Source organism: Canis lupus, chromosome 3, assembly GCF_011100685.1.
Source record: "Canis lupus familiaris isolate Mischka breed German Shepherd chromosome 3, alternate assembly UU_Cfam_GSD_1.0, whole genome shotgun sequence".
Classification (NCBI taxonomy): Eukaryota; Metazoa; Chordata; class Mammalia; order Carnivora; family Canidae; genus Canis; species Canis lupus.
In genome coordinates, this window is record NC_049224.1 from 37,781,904 (window position 1) to 37,802,465 (window position 20,562).

The 20,562-nt window shown below is 40.8% G+C and overlaps 1 protein-coding gene and 1 pseudogene across 2 annotated transcripts in view; one reads left to right on the forward strand and one right to left on the reverse strand.

Annotated features, from left to right (window-relative positions):
* Nucleotides 1-20,562, forward strand: part of OTUD7A (OTU deubiquitinase 7A) — a 386,951-nt gene that overhangs the window by 250,435 nt on the left and 115,954 nt on the right. The gene's annotated exons all lie outside the window — the stretch shown is intronic.
* Nucleotides 4,663-20,432, reverse strand: LOC102154087 (annotated as a pseudogene).

Here is a 20,562-nt window from a genome sequence, read left to right on the forward strand (position 1 = left end):
TGCAAATAACTTCTGCACATACAAGTCTATATTAAGTTGATGGTCATTTAAGTTTAAACCCTTTCTTTACTCCTTTCCTCCTCACACTTGAGGTACATGTTATATATTTACATCCTTTTATTTTGTGAGTGCTTTTGTGTTTTCTACCTTCATTCTGCCACTTTTGGTCTTTCTTTTCTATTCAGAGTCCCCTTTAATATTTCTTGCAGGGCTAGTTTAGTGATCATGAACTCCTTTAGTTTTTGTTTGTCTGGGAAACTCTTTATCTTTCCTTCTATTCTGCATGATAGCTTTGCTGGATAGGGTATTCTTGGCTGCAGATTTTTCCCATGCAGCACTTTAAATATATCATGCCACTTTCTCTAGCTTGCAAAATTTCTGTTGAAAAATTCCTTCTAACTATATGGAGTTTCCCTTGTAAGGTACTCTCTTCCTTTGTCTTGTTGCTTTTTACATTTTTTCTTTAGCAGTTTATTACCAAATTTAATTACAATATATCTTGGTGTGTATCTGGTTTTGTTGATTTTGTTGGTGGTTCTCTGTACCTCCTGGGTCCAGATACCTGTTTCCTTTCCAGATTAAGGAAGCTTTCAGTTATTATTTCTATGAATAAATATTCTCTCCCCCCCCCCTTTCTTTCTCTTCTACTTCTGAGCCTCCTGTACTGTGAGTGTTATTACATTTGATAGAGTCACTGAGTTCCCTAAGTCTATTCTCATTTTGCATAATTCTTTTCTCTCTCTTTTGTTCAGCTTGACTGCTTTCCATTATTCGGTCTTCTTGGTCACTAATTCATTCCTCTGATTCTTCCATCTTGTTGTTCATTCCATAAGATCTGTTTCTCATTTTGTTTATTGAGCCCTTTATCTCTACTATGTTATTCCTTATCTTTCTGTTAAGAGTCCCATTGATGTCTTTCACTCTTTTCTAAAGTCTAGTGAGTATCCTTATGATCATTACTTTAAATACTCCATCAGGCATTTTACTTATATCTGTTTTGCTTAGATCCCTTGCCATGGCCTTGTTCTGTTCTTTCATTTGGAATAAATTACTCTGTCTTCTCATTTTGTCTAAGTCGAGTCCCACGTCGGGATCCCTGCGTGGAGCCTGCTTCTCCCTCTTCCTGTGTCTCTGCCTCTCTCTCTCTCTGTGTGTGTGTGTGTGTGTGTGTGTGTGTCTCATGAATAAATAAATAAAATCTTTTTAAAAAATAAAATAAAATAAATGATGGTGGAATGATTTCATTTGCAAAAAAAAATGAAGTTTGATTTGTATCTCATGTCTATATCAAAGATTACTTCAAAATGGATGATAGACTTAAATTTAACACCTAAAAATCTTTAAGAATAAGCGTCGGAGAAAATCTTTATCACCTTGAACTATTTTTCCAGCTTTATTGTGGTCTAACTGATAAATAAAATTACAAGATATTTGAAGTGTACACATGATGACTTGATACATGTATACATTGTGAAAGTATTCCCCTAACAAGTTAATTAATACATACATCGTATCGCATATCTACCCTTTTCCTTCTCTCTCTCTCTCTCTCTCTCTCTCTCTTTTTTTTTTTTTTGTGAGAAAATTTAAGTTCTTCTTTTTTAGGAAATTTGAGCTATACGTTACAGTGTTACCAACTATAGCAACCATGTTATACATTAGATTCTCCGACCTTTTTTATCTTATAACTGAGAGTTTGAATTCTTTACCAACCTCACCCTATTTCCCCTGCTCACCAGGCCCCATCAACCACTTTTCTATTCTCCATTTCTGTGAGTTCTGTTTTTTTGTTCTGTTTTGTTTTGTTTTGTTTTTTTAAGATTCTCCACAAAAGCTATGCCATGCAGTAGTTGACCTTTGAACAACATGGGAGTTAGGGGTGCCAGCATACCACATTGAAAATCCACATATAATTCTTGACTTCCCCCCAAACTTAACTACTGATAGCCTACTGTTGACCAGGAGCCTTACCAATAATGTGAACAGTCGATTAACACATACTTTGTATGTTATGTGTATTGTATGCTGTATCCTTACAATTAAAGTAAGCTAGAGAAAAGAAAATATTAAGTAAATCATAAGAAAAAGAAGATACACTTATAAGAAGAAATACTTATACTGTATTTATCAAAAAGACCTACACATAAGTGGACCTACACAGTTCAAACCTGTGTTATTCAAGAGTCAACTGTATTTGTCTTTCTCTGACTTATATCATTTTGCATAATACCTACCAGATTCATCCATGTTGTCACAAATGAAACATCCTTCATTTTTAAAGGATGCTGAATTTTTTCAGATGCTTTTTTGACATCTATTGAGGGGATTATATGCTATTTATATATCATTTCATTAACACTATATCATATTGACTACTTTATGGATGCTTAAATCACCAGAGTCAAGAATCCAGGAGTGGTTTAGCTAGATGGTTTTCTGGCTCCAAGTCATTCCTGAGATTACAGTCAAGTTTTGGCTGCCATCACCTGAAGCTCAACTGGGGCTGGAGGCTCTGTTTCCAGGCTTGCATGGTAGCCAACAGGCCTCCATTCTGCATTCATGATTGGCAGGAGACCTCTATTTCTCTCTACACTCCTGATTATCCTCATAAGATGTCAGTTGACTTTCCCCAGAGTGAGTGATGAAAAAGAGACAGACAGACAGACATTCCCACAGTGGAAGCCACAATATTTTATAACATAATCTTGGACATGACATCCCATCACTTCTGCCATATTCTATTGGTAGAATGTGGCAGGGACCACACAAAGGTATAAATTACAGTAAGTGGGGGCTGTCTTGAAGTCTGGCCACCACTTCTCCCACATGGGGAGAAGATTGAAGCAGATGCTAGCAGGGGAGGGAAATTGTAAGCAGGGCCAATAGGAGTATCCAGTAACTGAAGTGTTTCTGTGAAGTTGGCTGAAGCCAGTTAGACCACTCCGTGTCTAAGTTCGAGTCCTTCTGGCCTGCTAGATCACTGGGCCAAGGAGTTTGACTCTTTGAATCTCTTTCTGCAGCTGTTAAATAGTGGTGTGATTAAATGAAATAATGTACATACAGCACCATAATGACACAAAATAGGGCCTCAGTAGAGGATAGTTATCAATAGTTTATACAAATTGCAATCAAGCCTTTCATCCACTATAATTTTATCCCATTTTACTGTTGAGGACTACATGTGCCAAAGTCCATCTGGGAAGAACCCAATAGAATAACTGAGAAGCCCTTGAAAAATGCTAGTTTCAAATTCATTTTTTTTCCTGATATTTAGAAAGTCTTATGTCTTCTGTCACTATGTGTCATATGCCTAATTAGTCATGAATATTCCTCTAATAGCATGCTCCACATTTGTTGTGAAATAGTAATGCTTATGTCATGATCTTGCAGCTTTCAGTATACTTCCCTTTTCTTCATGCATGATTCATTTTAGTAATAATAATCAGGCCTATAAGAATAAATACGCTGCATTTAATTTGGTGTTAAATTTAGACCAAGAGTGAACCATAATAGACTAATTAAAAGGTACAAATGGGAGTGCTTGGGTGGCTCAGTTGGTTAAGCATCTCAGGTCATGATCTGAGGGTCCTGGGATCAAGCCCTGCATTGGGCTCCCTGCTCAGTGGGGAGCCTCCTTCTCCCTCTCCCTCTGCCTGCCACTCCCCCTGCTTGTGCTCTCTCCCTGTCAAATCAATCAATAAATAAAATCTTTGTACCAAAAAAGGTACAAATGTATAAAATTACATATTTGTTTATATTTTTAAATTTATAAGCATGCTTATTTTTATTTTGTTACAAACTAATAGCTTTCTTAAATGAAAAAAGCTTTTAATATATTTGCTTTGTTTAGGAACATCTTAGATCAGATAATAAAGGTAAGGCCTTTTGGGTTAGCAAAGGATAATAAGTCAACAGAAAAACAATATTTTACATTCCTACAAAACAAAGTATTTCAGTGACCAACCCCAGTGAAAGTTGAACCTGATTGGTTCAACAGGAAGGTGGGGCATAGGGTTGCAGCATGGTGTGACCATGCATGTCCAGAGTGCTCTCTGAACAGAGTCTTAAGACTAACTGCCAAACAACTAAGCTAGCTGCCAAGTAACTTCCTAATGTGGGAAATTCTAGAGAAATTTGTGAATTTTGTATTAATAGCTTTTTTTAAAATCAAGTATACATTCTAAGTAACCACCTTCCATGTGACATTGTGCAAAACCTGGTTCACAGTAAATCTAGCAAGACATACAAAGTATTTGAAATTTGATACAAAAAAATGATATTTTAAGTTTCCTTTTGAAGTATTATATACATACAGAAATTATAAAAAATTATAAGTATACAGCCTAATGAATTCTCACAAAGTGTATCACCTTTGCAATCATCATTGCTGTAAATCAAAAACTATTATATTGTCTGCAACTCAGTAGTTCTTTTCCTTCTGTCTTTGTCACTAAACCTTCCTTCTCCCTAGAAATAACCACAGTCATGACTTCTAACATCTTTAGTTTTTCCTGTTCTTACACTTTGTATACATGTATACAATGTATACAATGTATATTCTTGTGTGTCTCCTTCTTTTCCATTTAGACAGAGATGGAGGTAGATATAGAGAATCAGGCTTGCCCAGGTTATTGATAATTTTAAGTCTCTTCAAAGAATCACTTTGTGGGTTTATTAACTCTTTCTATTGTTAGATTGTCTCTTTCATTGAGTTCTGAACTTATCTTTACAAATTCCTGGAATATTTTTTATTACAAAACTTAAGCCATTTATTGATCATTCAACTTTTCTAAAAAAACACAAACATGAGAATAAAATAAACACACCCAAGATTCATAATAAGCCTTTTCAGGATAGGAAGCAGCCCTGGACAGAGAGCCTGTACATATTTTTCCTTATACCTGGTGTCTGCACTTCCTCACATTCTAGGGTCCCATGTGTCATCACCTCTTACAGAGGAAAAGAAGCCAAAGCTACAAGATTCATGTACAAGAGGGTCACGTCAACTTTAGAGCTATTTGGTGCTAATGGCTTAAACATTCTAGTTGACAAATACACACTAATACCTACTCCATGCTATCTTTCACTGTCATTCTTTGAAATTGCATCTTTGGAACTGATTACGTTCCTTCACTATAGCTACAGCCCCTCTAGGGATACCCAAACACAAAATCCCTAAAATCCACACAGTCTTCAAGTTCAAGTATAAAGGTTTGATTCAAGACAACCCCAGACTGATGTAGTGTTTCTATATACCTCTGTAGTGTCTACTGGGTGTCATCCCCTTTGACAGGCTGACCAGATGACAGCACGAGGGAGCACACATGGTCAACTCTGCTACTGCCTGTTCAATCTGGACACTGCCCACAGTCAGGGCTGCATGCTGAAATCAGTGATGACCTCGGCCTGTCTTCATTCTGAAGTTGTACTCTTAAGTAACCGAATCCATCTCTTCACGGTTAATTCAATGGAGCTTCCAAAAGGTGTCAGACATACTCTTAGGAAGCATCCTGGGATGGAGCTGGGGGGTCCTGGCTCTCAGGCTCTGGAGGGGGCGCTGGCACAGCTTCTTTCTTCTTGGCCGCCAGGAACTCATGAATTGCTCTTTCTATCTGTGGTCTAAAGATGTGGTTTAGTTTGGGATCCACCACTTGAGAAATGATTCTGTCCACTCCAGCTTCCAACATCCCTGACTGAACCACACTCTGCCTCAGACCATTTCGCAACTGCTTTTTGTTCACTGTAGGATTCCATTCCTGCTTGTCCAGATGTGTTGCACAAAATTATCCACCTTCTGCCTCAGGTTTTGGTGAGCTGGCTTGGTGTCCACGTCGGCCAGGCAGTCCCGGGGAAGCTGTCAAACAGGCCCCTGCTCTTGAGCTGCTCCGCGACGCGAGCGATGAGCTGTGGGTCGCCGGGAGACAGCGAGGCCGGGCTGATGGGGCCCCCGCCGCCCACCCAGCCAGCCCCGCCGCCGCCGCCGCCGCCGCCCGCCGTGGCTGCGCCCCGGGACCACAAAGGAGACCGAACACGGTTGCTCAGGGACAGAGAGCCTGAGTCCTGTAGAGATGGCAGAAGCGCCTGAGAAGGAGGCGGCGGGGCAGGAGGAGAAAGGGGAGGCCAAGGGGGGAGGGGAGAGCGGGGAGGGCAGGAGGGGGCGGGGGTGGCGCGGAGGAAGCCGGCGCCGAGGCAGCGCGGGTAGTGCAGGATATTTTGTTATAAATCTATCATTCACTATTTTTTCTTTGTCTTGTCTATTTTTTATTCCCCTTTTTTCTTCCAATATATTTTTATTAAATTTGCTGTTTTTAAAACTACTTAATATGGATACTTAGATCAGGAATTGGCAAACATTTTTCTGCAGAAGGACAGATAATAAGTACATTTATTTGCCAGCTACATATGGTCTCTGTCACATACTCTCTTTTTAACCACTTAAAAATTTATTTTTTTAATAATAAATTTATTTTTTATTGGTGTTCAATACAGAATAACACCCAGTGCTCATCCCGTCAAGTGCCCCCCTCAGTGCAAGTCACCCATTCACCCCCACCCCCCGCCCTCCTCCAAGTTCGTTTCCCAGTTGGGAGTCTTCATGTTCTGTCTCCCTTTCTGATATTTCCCACACACTTCTTCTCCCATCCCTTATATTCCCTTTCACTATTATTTATATTCCCCAAATGAATGAGAACATATAATGTTTGTCCTTCTCCAAATGACTTATTTCACTCAGCATAATACCCTCCAGTTCCATCCACGTTGACGCAAATGGTGGGTATTTGTCTTTTCTAATGGCTGAGGAATATTCCATTGTGTACGCAGACCACATCTCCTTTATCCATTCATCTTTCGATGGACACGGAGGCTCCTTCCACAGTTTGGCTATTGTGGACATTGCTGCTAGAAACATCAGGGTGCAGGTGTCCCAGAGTTTCATACATCTGTATCTTTGGGGTAAATCCCCAGCAGTGCAATTGCTGGGTCGTAGGGCAGGTCTATTTTTAACTCTTTGAAGAACCTCCACACACTTTTCCAGAGTGGCTTCAGGAGTTCACATTCCCACCAACAGTGTAAGAGGGTTCCCTTTTCTCCGCATCCTCTCCAACATTTGTGGTTTCCTGCCTTGTTAATGTTCCCCATTCTCACTGGTGTGAGGTGGTATGTCATTGTGGTTTTGATTTGTATTTCCCTGATGGCCAGTGATGCGGAGCATTTTCTCATGGGCGTGTTGGCCATGTCTATGTCTTCCTCTGTGAGATTTCTGTTCATGTCTTTTGCCCATTTCATGATTGGATTGTTTGTTTCTTTGGTGTTGAGTTTAATAAGTTCTTTGTAGATCTTGGAAACTAGCTCTTTATCTGATACGTCATTTGCAAATATCTCCTCCCATTCTGTAGGTTGTCTTTGAGTTTTGTTGACTGTATCCTTTGATGTGCAAAAGCTTCTTATCTTGATGAAGTCCCAATAGTTCATTTTTGCTTTTGTTTCTTTTGCCTTCGTGGATGTATCTTGCAAGAAGTTGCTGTGGCCGAGTTCAAAAAGGGTGTTGCCTGTGTTCTCCTCTAGGATTTTGATGGAATCTTGTCTCACATTTAGAGCTTTCATCCATTTTGAGTTTATCTTTGTGTATGGTGCAAGAGAGTGGCCTAGTTTCATTCTTCTGCATGTGGATGTCCAATTTTCCCAGCACCATTTATTGAAGAGACTGTCTTTCTTCCAATGGATAGTCTTTCCTGCTTTGTAGAATATTAGTTGACCATAAAGTTCAGGGTCCATTTCTGGATTCTCTATTCTGTTCCATTGATCTATGTGTCTGTTTTTGTGCCAGTACCACACTGTCTGGATGACCACAGCTTTGTAGTACAACCTGAAATCTGGCATTGTGATGCCCCCAGGTATGGTTTTCTTTTTTAAAATTCCCCTGGCTATTCGGGGTCTTTTCTGATTCCACAGAAATCTTAAGATGATTTGTTCCAACTCTCTGAAGAAAGTCCATGGTATTTTGATAGGGATTGCATTGAACATGTAAATTGCCCTGGGTAATATTGACATTTTCACAATATTAATTCCTCCAATCCATGAGTATGGGATATTTTTCCATCTCTTTGTGTCTTCCTCAATTTCTTTCAGAAGTTTTTAGGGTATAGATCCTTTACCTCTTTGGTTAGGTTTATTCCTAGGTATCTTATGCTTTTGGGTGCAATTGTAAATGGGATTGACTCCTTAATTTCTCTTTCTTCAGTCTCATTGTTAGTGTATAGAAATGCCACTGACATCTGGGCATTGATTTTGTATCCTGCCACACTGCCGAATTGCTGTATGAGTTCTAGCAATATTGAGGTGGAGTCTTTTGGGTTTTCTACGTAGAGTATCATGTCATCGGCAAAGAGGGAGAGTTTGACTTCTTCTTTGCCAATTTGAATGCCTTTAATGTCTTTTTGTTGTCTGATTGCTGAGGCTAGGACTTCTAATACTATGTTGAATGGCAGTGGTGAGAGTGGACATCCCTGTCATGTTCCTGATCTTAGCGGAAAGGCTCCCAGTGCTTCCCCATTGAGAATTAATGTTCAGTTCAGTGTCTTCTTTTCAGATATTTATATTGAAGGCTGGACATTTATGCCAAATTCCCAAGAATTTGAGATTGTCTAATTATCTTCTTGATAATTAGAAATAATTGATTTTTGTCTAACACACAGACACACTGGTTCAGCTGTTAGAGATACAATCAGCCACTTTTGGATTCAGTTTATGACTTGGTTGGTTAGTGTTTGCACTATATATTTTTCTATCATTTTTTTCCAACTTTTCTGACACTTTGTATTTAAATGTAGCTTTTCTAATCAATATATAATTAAGGTTTTTTAAAAAATCTGCTAGGATAATCTGTCTTCAGCATGGAGTGTTTAGTTTACCTACATTGGATGTGATAACTGATATATTTGGTTATAGATCTAACATCCCACTGTTTAAGTTTTGTTTGTCCTATTTTTTTAATCTTTTCTATCTTATCTTGTGGAAGTCAAAGTTTTTATTACTTAACTTTCTCTCTGTAGTTTCTTATCTATATATCCCTTTACTATCCTTTTAGCAGTAACTATAGAGATTGCAACATGCATCCTTGACAATGGTTTCCCTTAAATTAGTACTTTTATCACACTTCAGAAGGTTCAAGGAGCTTAGAATTTTACTCCATTTACCCTATCCTGCCTTTTATGCCAATGGTGTCCCATAATTTGATTCTATTTTAAACCCTTAAAGCAATATTATTTTCTACAAATTCAGTATTCAATTTAAACACAGAAAACTGTCCATTGTTTTTATGCTTTCCCACATCTCTGAGCTTCAGACTGGAGTCATTTCCTTTTACCTAAAGAATACCTTTTAGTGTTTGCCTTAGTGTGGCCCACTGGCAATAAATGTACTCAGATTTTGTTTATCTGAATTTTTTTCATTTTGCCTTTCCTGTAAAAGGGTAACTTTTACAAGACATAGGAATCTAGATTGGCATTTATTTTCTTTCAGCTGTTTGAAGATCTCATTCCATTTTCTTCTGGCCTTCATTATTTCCATTGAGAAGTCAACTGTCTACCTTCTTATTGCTCATTTGAAGGTAATATGTCTTTTTTGTTTGTTTGTTCGATTCTATTTCTAAAATTTTGTTCTTCATCCTAGGTTTCCAGCAGTTTTATTATAAATTGCCTACTTGTGTTTTCTTTATGTTTTCCTTTATGTTTTCTTCTTGTTTTCTTTATGTTTTCCTCCTTGGGGTTCCTATCACTTCTGAACCTGTGACTTAATATCTTTCATTACTTTTAGAAAATTCTGTCATTATCTTTCTTAAGTGTGGCTTCCATCCTATCCTTTATATTCTTTCTTTCCAGGACTCAATCATACATATTTTGGGTCTTATGGTCTTTGTGCTTGTGCTCATGCTTTTATGCTTATATCCCTTACTACCACCCTCATGCCCTGCTCTGAGTGTGTGTGTCTGTCTTTCTGTCTGCTTCAGACTGAGTTTTTCTTTTTTTTTTAAGATTTTATTTACTTATTCATGAGAGACATACAGAGAGAAAGAGTCAGAGACACAGGCAGAGGGAGAATAGGCTCCCTGCAAGGAGCCTGATGTGGAATGCAATCCCAGATCCTGGGATCATGCCCTGAGCTGAAGGCAGACACTCAACCACTGAGCCACCCAGGCTTCCCAAGGACTAGAGTTTTTCTTCTGACCTATCTTCCAGTTATTAATTGTCTTTTCCTGGATACCAAGTCAGCTCTTAAACATACCCACTGAGTTCTTATTTTTAGTTATTTTCTATTTTCTATTTAGTTTTTTCTATTTTCGGTTCCAGAGTTACCACTTGGTTTATTTTTATATTTCCCAGTTCCTTGCCAAAAGTCTTTAACTTCAACATATTAGTTATAATTATTTTAAAGTATATGTTTAATACCTCCCTTGTCTAGATCTCCTGTTTTTCTGCTCCTCCTGTCTGCTTTTCTCTTATTTTTCTGTCCTGTCTTGATTTCTCACAATTCTGATCATTTTGAGTGTGGATATAATGTATTAAAATTTTGAGATATAATTTTAGTCTCTGAGTGATTTTATCTTTTTCCAGAGAGGATTAAATTTGCCTATTCAAGACAGCCAGGATAGGGGTATTATCAGTTCAAGACCACTTTAAGCCAAACAGGTATTTATGTGATTTGAGGCCAGACTTATGTCCATGCTACAGATGCTCTCTTCTTTGTTCACTCTGACTCTTGGGTATAGCCCTCTGGATTCCCAGCTGAAAGCTTAGGGTGCTGACCAAAATCTGTTCTTTTCTGGGCCCTAAGTTTTGAGTTTTGTCTTCCTAGACACAGAAGATTTGTTGAAAGTTCTGCTCAACTTCTCAGCCTCTCAGCCATAGCTTTTATCATTGGTGGTATTTGCAATGGGGAAGTAGCTTCTGATGTTAGGCTTACCTCTCTCATCTTGCATCCCCTCCAAGACCTCAGCCTTAAAATTCCTTACTGCCTTTGCACTCCCCAATGTCATCAAACAGCCTTCCTTCTTATATTTCACCATGTTTCCTAGTTATTCCAGTGTGAGTGTCTGAAACAACCTAATCCTCCATTTCCGGAAACAAAACTTCAGAGTATGGTTTGAATTTGTTTACTGTGATATCACTGATAAATGTTTCAATATTGGAATAAGCATATTAGAGTTTTTGTATGATTTTTTTAATCAAAGAATCCCAAGCTGGTTGATGTCAACATTATACAGTTAATGTTGAAATAAAATATTTTTTTAACTCACATGTGGAAAAGAGTGGTTGTAAATATCACCAACTCAGTCCTCAGATGGTAGCTCTTTTTGCCAAATTGAACAGAAGACTACTGACTTCCAAAACAGAAGTTGTACATTAGACAGTTAGTGGGACAGCTGTTGGCATCAGTTTTTGCATCTTTGTAGTATTATAGTTTACACAGATGACTTTTGCATGAGATGTATCAGTTTCACTGTGTGACCTCATACATTTTTGCAAGAAAAAGAATTTTTCTCAAAATGATGAGCATAGACTATCTATGTTGCTAGTCATACTAGAAAATCCCACTAATTTTGTTAGACATCTACATCCTGACTAGTTTATTTTAAACAACTCCATGTACCACTAGTATTAAGAAGTAACTTCCCATGTTGAGAAAATTTAATATTTTTCTAGCTGTGTACCTTAATGCATGCTGATGTGTATGTTTATAATGGACACCTCCATAAACCTGCCCTAACTTTGCACTACTTTGTCTCTACCTCCCAGAAGCTTAAGTAAACTCACCAGGCTTTGAGAGTAAGAGTGTTAAATAGTAAGGCAAAGTTCTCCAGCAGCCCTGTAGCTCTAGCAGGAGGGATATTTCTAGGAAGTATAGGCTATTCTGTATTTCTGGGCTAGACATTGCAAGCAAAAGGAAGCTATGATTAGAATGTAAGGATATGTGTAGATCACTGGAGCCAAACCATGATTTTGGTTGCAGGTCCTCTAGATGTTTAACCTTGGTTGAGCTAATGAGCTTTGTTCCTGGTAATATTCTGCTACAGTGAAGACTGGATGCCTAGAGTATCCAGAAAGGCCTGTTGGTGTGGTTACTGCTACCTTTGTGATGGTGGTACTTTGTGGGTTCCAGGGTCCCACTACATAGAATTCAGTATTGGGAAATGTGAGCCTTATCCTTTATCATTCTCTGTCCTTGCGATCAGCACAGGCTCCCTAGTGGCTGGAGAAACAAAATGCAGTGGGAGAGCCCAGCTCCCAATAAGCAAAGTCCTGAGGACTCTTCCCTTACAGCACTGTGGCAGTGTCTCAGGAGCATAGCCACAAGAATTCCTCATATAATCGACAGAACACTTGGTCTGAGGCATCGATTAAGCCATTTCAGAAAATGAGTCTGAAAAAGTAATTGATGTTCTCTGCTCTAATCTGTTTGTTCCATGATTGTAGGCCTGAGTTCCCAGCAGGAGATCAGTGATGGGGGAGGTGAGCATGAAGGCATTCCCTAATGGCTTTCCCTACCAGGAAACCCCTCACCACTTGCACAGTTTTCACACTGCTAAAGCCAACATTTAGTACTGCTCCCCAGCTCTATACCCAGGATGCAGGCCCAGACTGGTGAAGAAAATCAGTCATCTGCTCAGCCCAGGGGGCCTGGGTCTATTTTCAGAGGAGAACAGCTAGGATTTCAAATCCAGTATCCTCATAAGACTGAGTTCATGGCCACTATTCCCAGTATACCCCTTTGTGTCCACTGTATCTCCCCATTCTTCACTATCCAGGGTCCTTGGTAGCTGTGATGCCATATAGGGATCCAAGGCTGCTCTCAGGAGTCCATGCATGCATATACAATACGGCATATACCTGTGACACACACACACCACACAGTGCACATTCACCACCTGTACCTACAACATGCACATACCATACAACATTTTTATCCATACCACCCTTTTTACTCTGTATGCCCATGCCCCACCACAGATACACACCCATTCCATACAACACATGCTTCCAAACACATGCCGCATATCACACATCACAGATGCATTCTCACCACACAACTCGTACACACATTAGGGAGCACACATGCTAACCACATGATACACATTGAACACACATATGTTACAGGTACACACATTTCACATATGTCCAAATATCTCACATGTATTCACCCATTACACCTTACACACATGTACATTCCCCATACACACACATACACATGCACCCAGACCCCTCACATTTATATCACACACAACATACAATATATAATCACTATTCACATACACCACACATGCTGGGCAGCACCACACACACACCATATAAGCCATGCATACCACACATATGTCCACATATACTCTATACCACAACATACATACTACACCCACCACAAATGCGTGCAGAATCAGCACGTTCCACACAGATGCCACATAATATATACCTTACCACATATACTCACAACTTATACACATAGCATAGACATACTTCATGTCCACCCTACCCCCACCCCATATATTATCCCCACACATATATCATCTTGTGTACACAGCACATGCACACACCACACACAAGTGCACCACTACAGATCAGTCACAGCCCCTGCCCCTGTATGTGCCTCAGACACTGTGTCCCAGCCCCTCCCTGTTCTCTCTGATGCTCCCCTTGGGGCATTATATCAATAAGAACAAGGTAGGAGGGCCTCATCTGGATGGAAAGAGGAATGGAATAAGTTTTAAATGTTTCAGGCAGGACAGAAAACATCGCGAACATGTATATGTATCTATATATTTTTTTAGATAATGCACACATAATTTTTGTGTTTATGTACAATTTGCTATTTATGTAAATTAAGAATTCAATTTGTCTCTTTCTACCATACTGGCAGGTAATTTGGGAAATACACAAAACATGAAAGTAAAACTAGAACTTAATATGTACATAAAACTATTCTGCACCAGCTCCTGTTCTTAAGACACTGGAACAATATTTGTCTTCCTTCTCCACTTCCCAGGTCTGTGAGTTGGCCAGGTCTGGTATGGGGAGGCAACAGGAAGTCATCTTTCAGAGAGTGAGCTCTGGATTTTAGATGTTCTTAGTTCTAGGGGGCGCTGCATTCCCTGTGCATGTGTGAGCTTAGCAAGCTGTTTGATTTCTTTAAGATATTTGATTTTCTTTAGTGCTAAAACAGACATCATCATCATCCCACTACTTAAAGTCTGCATTAGGATTAAAAAAGATGGCACAATACCTAATACATGCTACATACTCAGACAGTGAATAAATGAATGAAGGAAGAAGAAAGCAAATGAATGAAAGTGACTTCTACCTCTAATCCAATGTGCAAATCCTTTCCAAAAAAAAACTAAAACCACAGTGAAAGCAAAGAGGCAGACAAATATAGATCGGTTTTCTCTTGGCCGGACCAAACATCCTAGGCACACTGCACCCAGAGGCAGAGCCTGTTTCTCCACCCTCCTCAGCCCTGCAACCCTCCCAAGCTGCCCTGTTCTTCATGCCTCTGCTCACCAAAGCTTCTGGCTGCTGTGATAGCTCATGCAGGCCTGATAATGTCAGGCAGGACCTACTTTCCAGCCCAACAGCCTATCTAAAGCCCAAACCACAGAGGTGAGGGGTGGCTTCATCAAGGCCCTCAGCATGATTGCTCATCTTGTCAGGGCACCTGATTTGGCCCCAGGGATCCTCTTGTAGATTCCTGGGTGAGAGCCACAAGTTTCCTCTGAGACATTTCTAGCCACCTGCCCAAGCCAGTTTCTGACTCAGTACACCTCAGGTGAAGCTCTCCCTTACGTACTGCTCTGGCAGTTGTTTGCAGACATTTTTCTGAATATAAGTCTTGACTGAAATCTTCAGGAGCATCCAGAGGTCAAATCAGTGGAGCTACTATCTATCACCAGGGTCAGAGCCTGAGCCTCTACTAAGCACAGTGTCATGGCTGCAGAACCATGAGGCTCCCCAAAGCAACACACAGCACCCCCTGAATCCCTCCCTGCTGGATGCACAAATAGGCCTTGTGGGCAGGTGCAGCCCCCAGCCCTCGAGGTCTTAACACAGCACAGTGGGCTCTCCACCGGGGATTCTGTCCTGAATCCCAATCTTCACATTATTAAAATTTGACCATTTTGTAGACAAAGGGTACCAGCAGGATTTCCCTTAATCTGAACAGCAGAAAATACCCTGGGAGGCCAGACAGCCTTTCTCTCTTGGTAGGTAGTGTGGACTGATGAGCAGCCCATGGCAGCTGTCTAACTATGCCAAGGGCTTATTGGGCCAGTCTTCCTCCAGAGCCCCTTGGCTCCCCAGGGAAGAACCTGGCAGAGGTACAAAGCCTGGGCCCCCATCCCCTAACTGAGGTCGTCTCCATTGTTGGCATGTATATACGCACTGTGGGAGCAGAGCTAGTAGGCTTCCTGGTAGGATTGGATGGAAAGAGCTAGAAGGCTTTCTTTAGAAACTACAAATAATCAATACTCTTCTTGGAGTCTACCAGATTCTACCAGGTTGGCAAACATCCAAGCGACCTACACTGATTCATTTCTCAGATCTTCAGGATTCGATTTGATTGCAGTTTTTAAAAGCTGCCTCGGGAATTTTTAACTGAAACAGTTTAACTGAATGAAGTGCATTTCTTTCTTGAAAATGTGCAGATCGAAGGTAGAGAATGCAGAGTGAGGGTGCACTCTCAGGCCAGGCAGGCACCCACATTAGAGGGTGGCTGTCAATCTCAGTAGAGCACCACTTAACTATCAAAACAGCGTCTTTCATTTTGGCAGTCAACTTAACTATCTTTGGCTTTATGAAAATCAGGATTCAGATTCTTTTCAAAATGTGATTTTCAGAATAAAGGCTGGAAGACCTAACTTTAATTGATGAAGTGGCTGCCACTGCTGATTGCAATAAGTAGCTTGGGGCTGGCTGCAGAAAAGACAGTTTGCTTCAGTGAGAAGACTGAGCCACAGGTTAGCTCTGCTTTCTGCAGCGGCTTTTCTGCAGTGGTTTTATTGGGGGCAGGGCTCCACCCCCACGAAAGCCATAGTAGGGATGGTGTTGCTTAGACACCAGGGACCATGGCAGGATACATGACTGGGTATAGCCAGCCACTGAATTCATATATATGTCCTCTAAAACAAGTGATATTTTTGCAAAATCCATGTCAGACTTTGAAATCAAAACATGTATTTTTAGGATTCGGTCTGAGAGAGTATCCCTTTGGTCCTCTCTTGTCAAACCGTATAGAGCAGCCCTGCTGACCCCACGTTTTATAAATGAGCCAAAGATCAGCATATTGGGTCCTAAGCTGGTTGTTTCTTTCCTGCAGTCTGAGTCCTGTTAGTTCCAAGCCTGCCATCCCAAACTCAAAACTTTCACACATCCTTTTGTTTTAAACATAGCACACGTAAGCAGATTTTTTATACATTTTTTTTTCAGCAGTAGCACTCCTGGGAATTTATTCCAGAGAAATGAAAATTAAAAAAAAAAAAGCATTTACACAGCTATTACACATTTGAAGGCACCTCTGCAGAGATGATAAAGATTTCTCAAATGTCTTCAATATTGATTTTTAAAAGAATGAGAGAGCGTGCGGTGAGAGGGACAGAAGGAAAGGGAGACTCTGAAGCAGACTCCCAACCAGCTGCGGACGAGCCCCACATGAGGCTCCACACCACAATCTCGAGATCCTGACCTGAGCCAAAATTAAGAGTCAAAGTTTAACTGACTGAACCACCCAGGAGCCCCTGAAATGTTCTTAAGCAAAATCCATGCTGTGAACCCTTGGGGGTCGGAGGACAGCATGAACACCAGTCTACCTAGAAGGGTGGGAGGCCTGGAGGGCCTGAGGGTGGGAACTAAGGATGTGGGAGGGTGCCTTCATCCCCTTCCCACCCAGCGTAGTGACAGGACCTACCCCGCACCCTTGGCTTTCAGGGTGAAGGGCTAAGTGAAGACTGGATCCCGCCGACCTACAGTGATGACACGGGACCATTTAGAGCCTACCTGCTTTGCATTCCCTGTGAATCTTCCCCCAGCATCTGCTAGCCATTGGTAAGATAGGCTATGAGACCCCAAGCTGCTGCTGCCCTTTGGACCTCTCTGACCCAGACTTCCCACGATGCTGTTGAGTAACATCACCTGGACACAGAACCCTCCCTCTTTTCCCCCTCTCTCCTGGTAGTTCCCCTGCCCTCCTCCCCTTCTGAGTACCCAAGCAGTCTCTGGTGCATAGCCTGCTCCTGTGAGAAAATTCTCACATGTAAGCATCACCCCATAAAGCTCTTGTGTGCCACTTTATGGTCATTTCTTTTTTTTCTTGATCAGCTCCCACTTCCCTGGAACCCCAGCACATCTGTACAATTTGCTGGGGAGGGAGTGGTTTTGCAAGCCCCCAAGCCTTTGTATATGCTGTTCCTCTGCACTGCCCTTCCTGTTCCTCTTCTGGGAAGCTTCACACCTTATTCACAAATAACGGGGCACATGGACCCCTCTACATACAACTTTATACACACTTCTCAGCTACCTTGGTCCACAGAAGGTGTTTGCATACCTTTCTTACCTCCTCTTGCTGTCAGCCTCTAAAGAAGCACACATGAGTCCTCATTCATATTTATATCATCAGCACCCATGAGTACGTGTCTGAACTGGGAGCCCAAAGAGTAGATCTGTGGCTTTCCTTAGAGTACAGCATGGGAGCCATCCTTCCCCTGTAGCTTTTGTCCAGTTTAGATATTCCTGGGAAAAATGGTTTATCACATATTGTGTTATCACTGTTTAGGTTTTTTGCATCCTGAGTATAAAGAACCCAAGCATTTGGAAATACTTAAAAGTCATACTCTATTTATAAGCTCTGGAGTGTATGAGATCCAAAAATAGAACTTATCAGACTCAAAGTACATATTCACATATGTATTCCTACAACAATAAAATACTTTCATTTGTATATTAAATCAGCAAATGAATTAGTATCTGATATATACAGAAATTGCTTTTCTTTGATTCAGTTGAGATATATATTATGACCAAATTGAAAGTTTTCTTTTTAGAATTATTTTATCCCTTTATTATAAAAACAAACTAGAGTACCTGGCACAGGATTTTGACATTAGTAGTTTCAATACTTACTTTGCAGAGTAAGACAAAACAGTCATTACTTGATGCTAAAATTGTTTTAATTTACTTCTCTGTATTATTTAACCAGTTGTTTGAAATGGTTGAGTCTATAACTTATTTTAGTGTTTGGATATATGCATATTCATTTTAAAAAACCAAAAGGAGATAATTAGTTACCTAGACAAATCATGTCCGTCAGGCATTTGGGACAACTGAGGCCTGTGGATAATTTAACATTAGTATGACCTCATTGAAAAAAATTTAGAAAATATAACATAAGGAGGAACAAAGTCATTTGTGATCCTGCCCCTTCAAGAGAATTCTGAGGATGTTCTGATATCTCTTCTTTCGTTCTTCTGAAATTGAATGTACAATTCCTGAGGAAATAAAGTTCGAGGAGTGACCACAGCAAAGTAAGGGACAAATGTGTGCTCCTTTGGGCTCTACCCCCTCTGGCTGAGTGGGCCAGTGCCCCCACACCAGCCTTGGGAACCACATGTTGCAGATGGCACCAGGGTCCCCAGATGACTGTGGGGAGTGTAGCCACATGGGCCTCGACTCCTGTTATGTGAGAAAGGAATATACCTTTTTTCTTTAAGCTAACTGAATGGGGGTGAGGCTGGGTAGGTATGCTAATTACTACACCTACCCTAACTAGTACATTATTTTTATCAAATGCTGAGATGATACAAAGTAATATCTATCAAAACTGATTGTAAAAATAATGCATTTTTGAAGCTCTCAGCTTCCTACCCACATCACATTGCCTCTCCTCTCAGAGATAACCCCCACCCTGGAGGTTGTATTGACTTGTATTCCCTGGTGTGCCTTGACCATTTTATCATGGATGTCTGCACTGCTAGTCAATATGCTGATTAGTAGTGCATGTTTTGAACTTTATATAAATAGATTGTGACTGTGTGATTCTTTAGGAACTTTCTTCTTTCTAGCAACAATGTGCTCCTAAGAGCCATCCAAGTTGTTGTATGAAGTTCCATTGATTCCATTGCTGTATAGCATTCCATCATTTGAATAGACCAAAATGTATTTGTTAATTCGACTTTCCATAAGCATTTGGATTGTTTCTTATTTCTGCTGTTATGAAGCAGGCTGCTGTGTACATTTTTCATGGGGCTTCTTAATGCATATGGCAGAGGCACAGGCATGTCTCCAGGGTCTATTCCTAGAAATGGGATTGCTGGAGCCCATGGTACATGGCGTTTTACATGGAATGACCTGGAAGAACCTCTCTGATGAGACATTATCCCAGGAGAGAGACCACAATGAAATAAAGAAGAAAGAAGTACAGCTATTTTGTAAACTAGTATTCAGAGCAGAAGGAAGAAGATATGCTAGGGCCCTGTGGTGGGAAGGTCCTGGCCAGGTGACCAAAGTGACTATCATGGAGTCATCACAGGGTGCCCAGGAGCCAGAGAGGGAAGGGCTGGGGGTCAATGAAGAGAACTCTGGAGTCAGTTGAAAAGTTATTGGAAGTCTCTGGAGTTGAAAAGGAGAGGACTATGACAAGATTTCCATTTTCAAAGGGTCACTCTGGCTGACCTGTGAACAGGCTGCACTGCAGGGCACACAGAAGTGGAAGGAGCCAGAAGACTCTACAATAATCTAAGGGTGGGAATGTAGAGATTTTGAGACAGGACTAGATCAGTAGTGTATATTTTAAAATAAAGCTGAAAGGGTTGACTGATGTGGAGTATGAGAGCAAGAACAGAGTCAAAGATGACAGCAAGGATTTTCATGTAAACGTGGTGCTCCATGAAGCCAGAGTATGGAGGAAACTCAAGTCTTTGGCTCAACCCATGTTATGCATAGGATGCCTTCGGATATCTGAATTAGTTTGCTCCAGCAGCCATAACTAAGCGTCAGGAACTGTGTGTTGAGGGAAGAGAGGCATTTCATATCAGATTGGGATCCCAATCTTTAGCTCATTTAACCTTTAATTTTTTCCCTGTCTCCAAATACAGTCACACTGGAGGTTAGGGCCTCAATATACTGATTTTGTTGGGCCCAATTCAGTGCACAAAATCATCTATGTTGAGATGTTGAGTCAGGAGTTGGATTTGTAAGTCAAGAGATGGCCCAATGACAAAATTCCAGGGGAGGCCAGAGCACACTTAGCAGGTGGCACTTACCAGGAGGGGCTTGATGGGTCACCCAGATGACAAGCACAGGTGGGGAAGAGAAGTGGTTCCAGGGCTGCAGGTCTTTCATCAAGTGGATAGCAGGAGTATGAGGAGAATCTAGCAAAGGAGATCCAGAAGCAGCCATGACTGGAGAGGAGGCAGATCAGAACAGTGTCGTATCCCTGATAACAAATGAAAAATGTGTGGAAGAAAGGAGTGATCACTTCTGAGTATCTGCAGGAGGCCATTCATGCAGGTTACAGGGGTCTGTCACT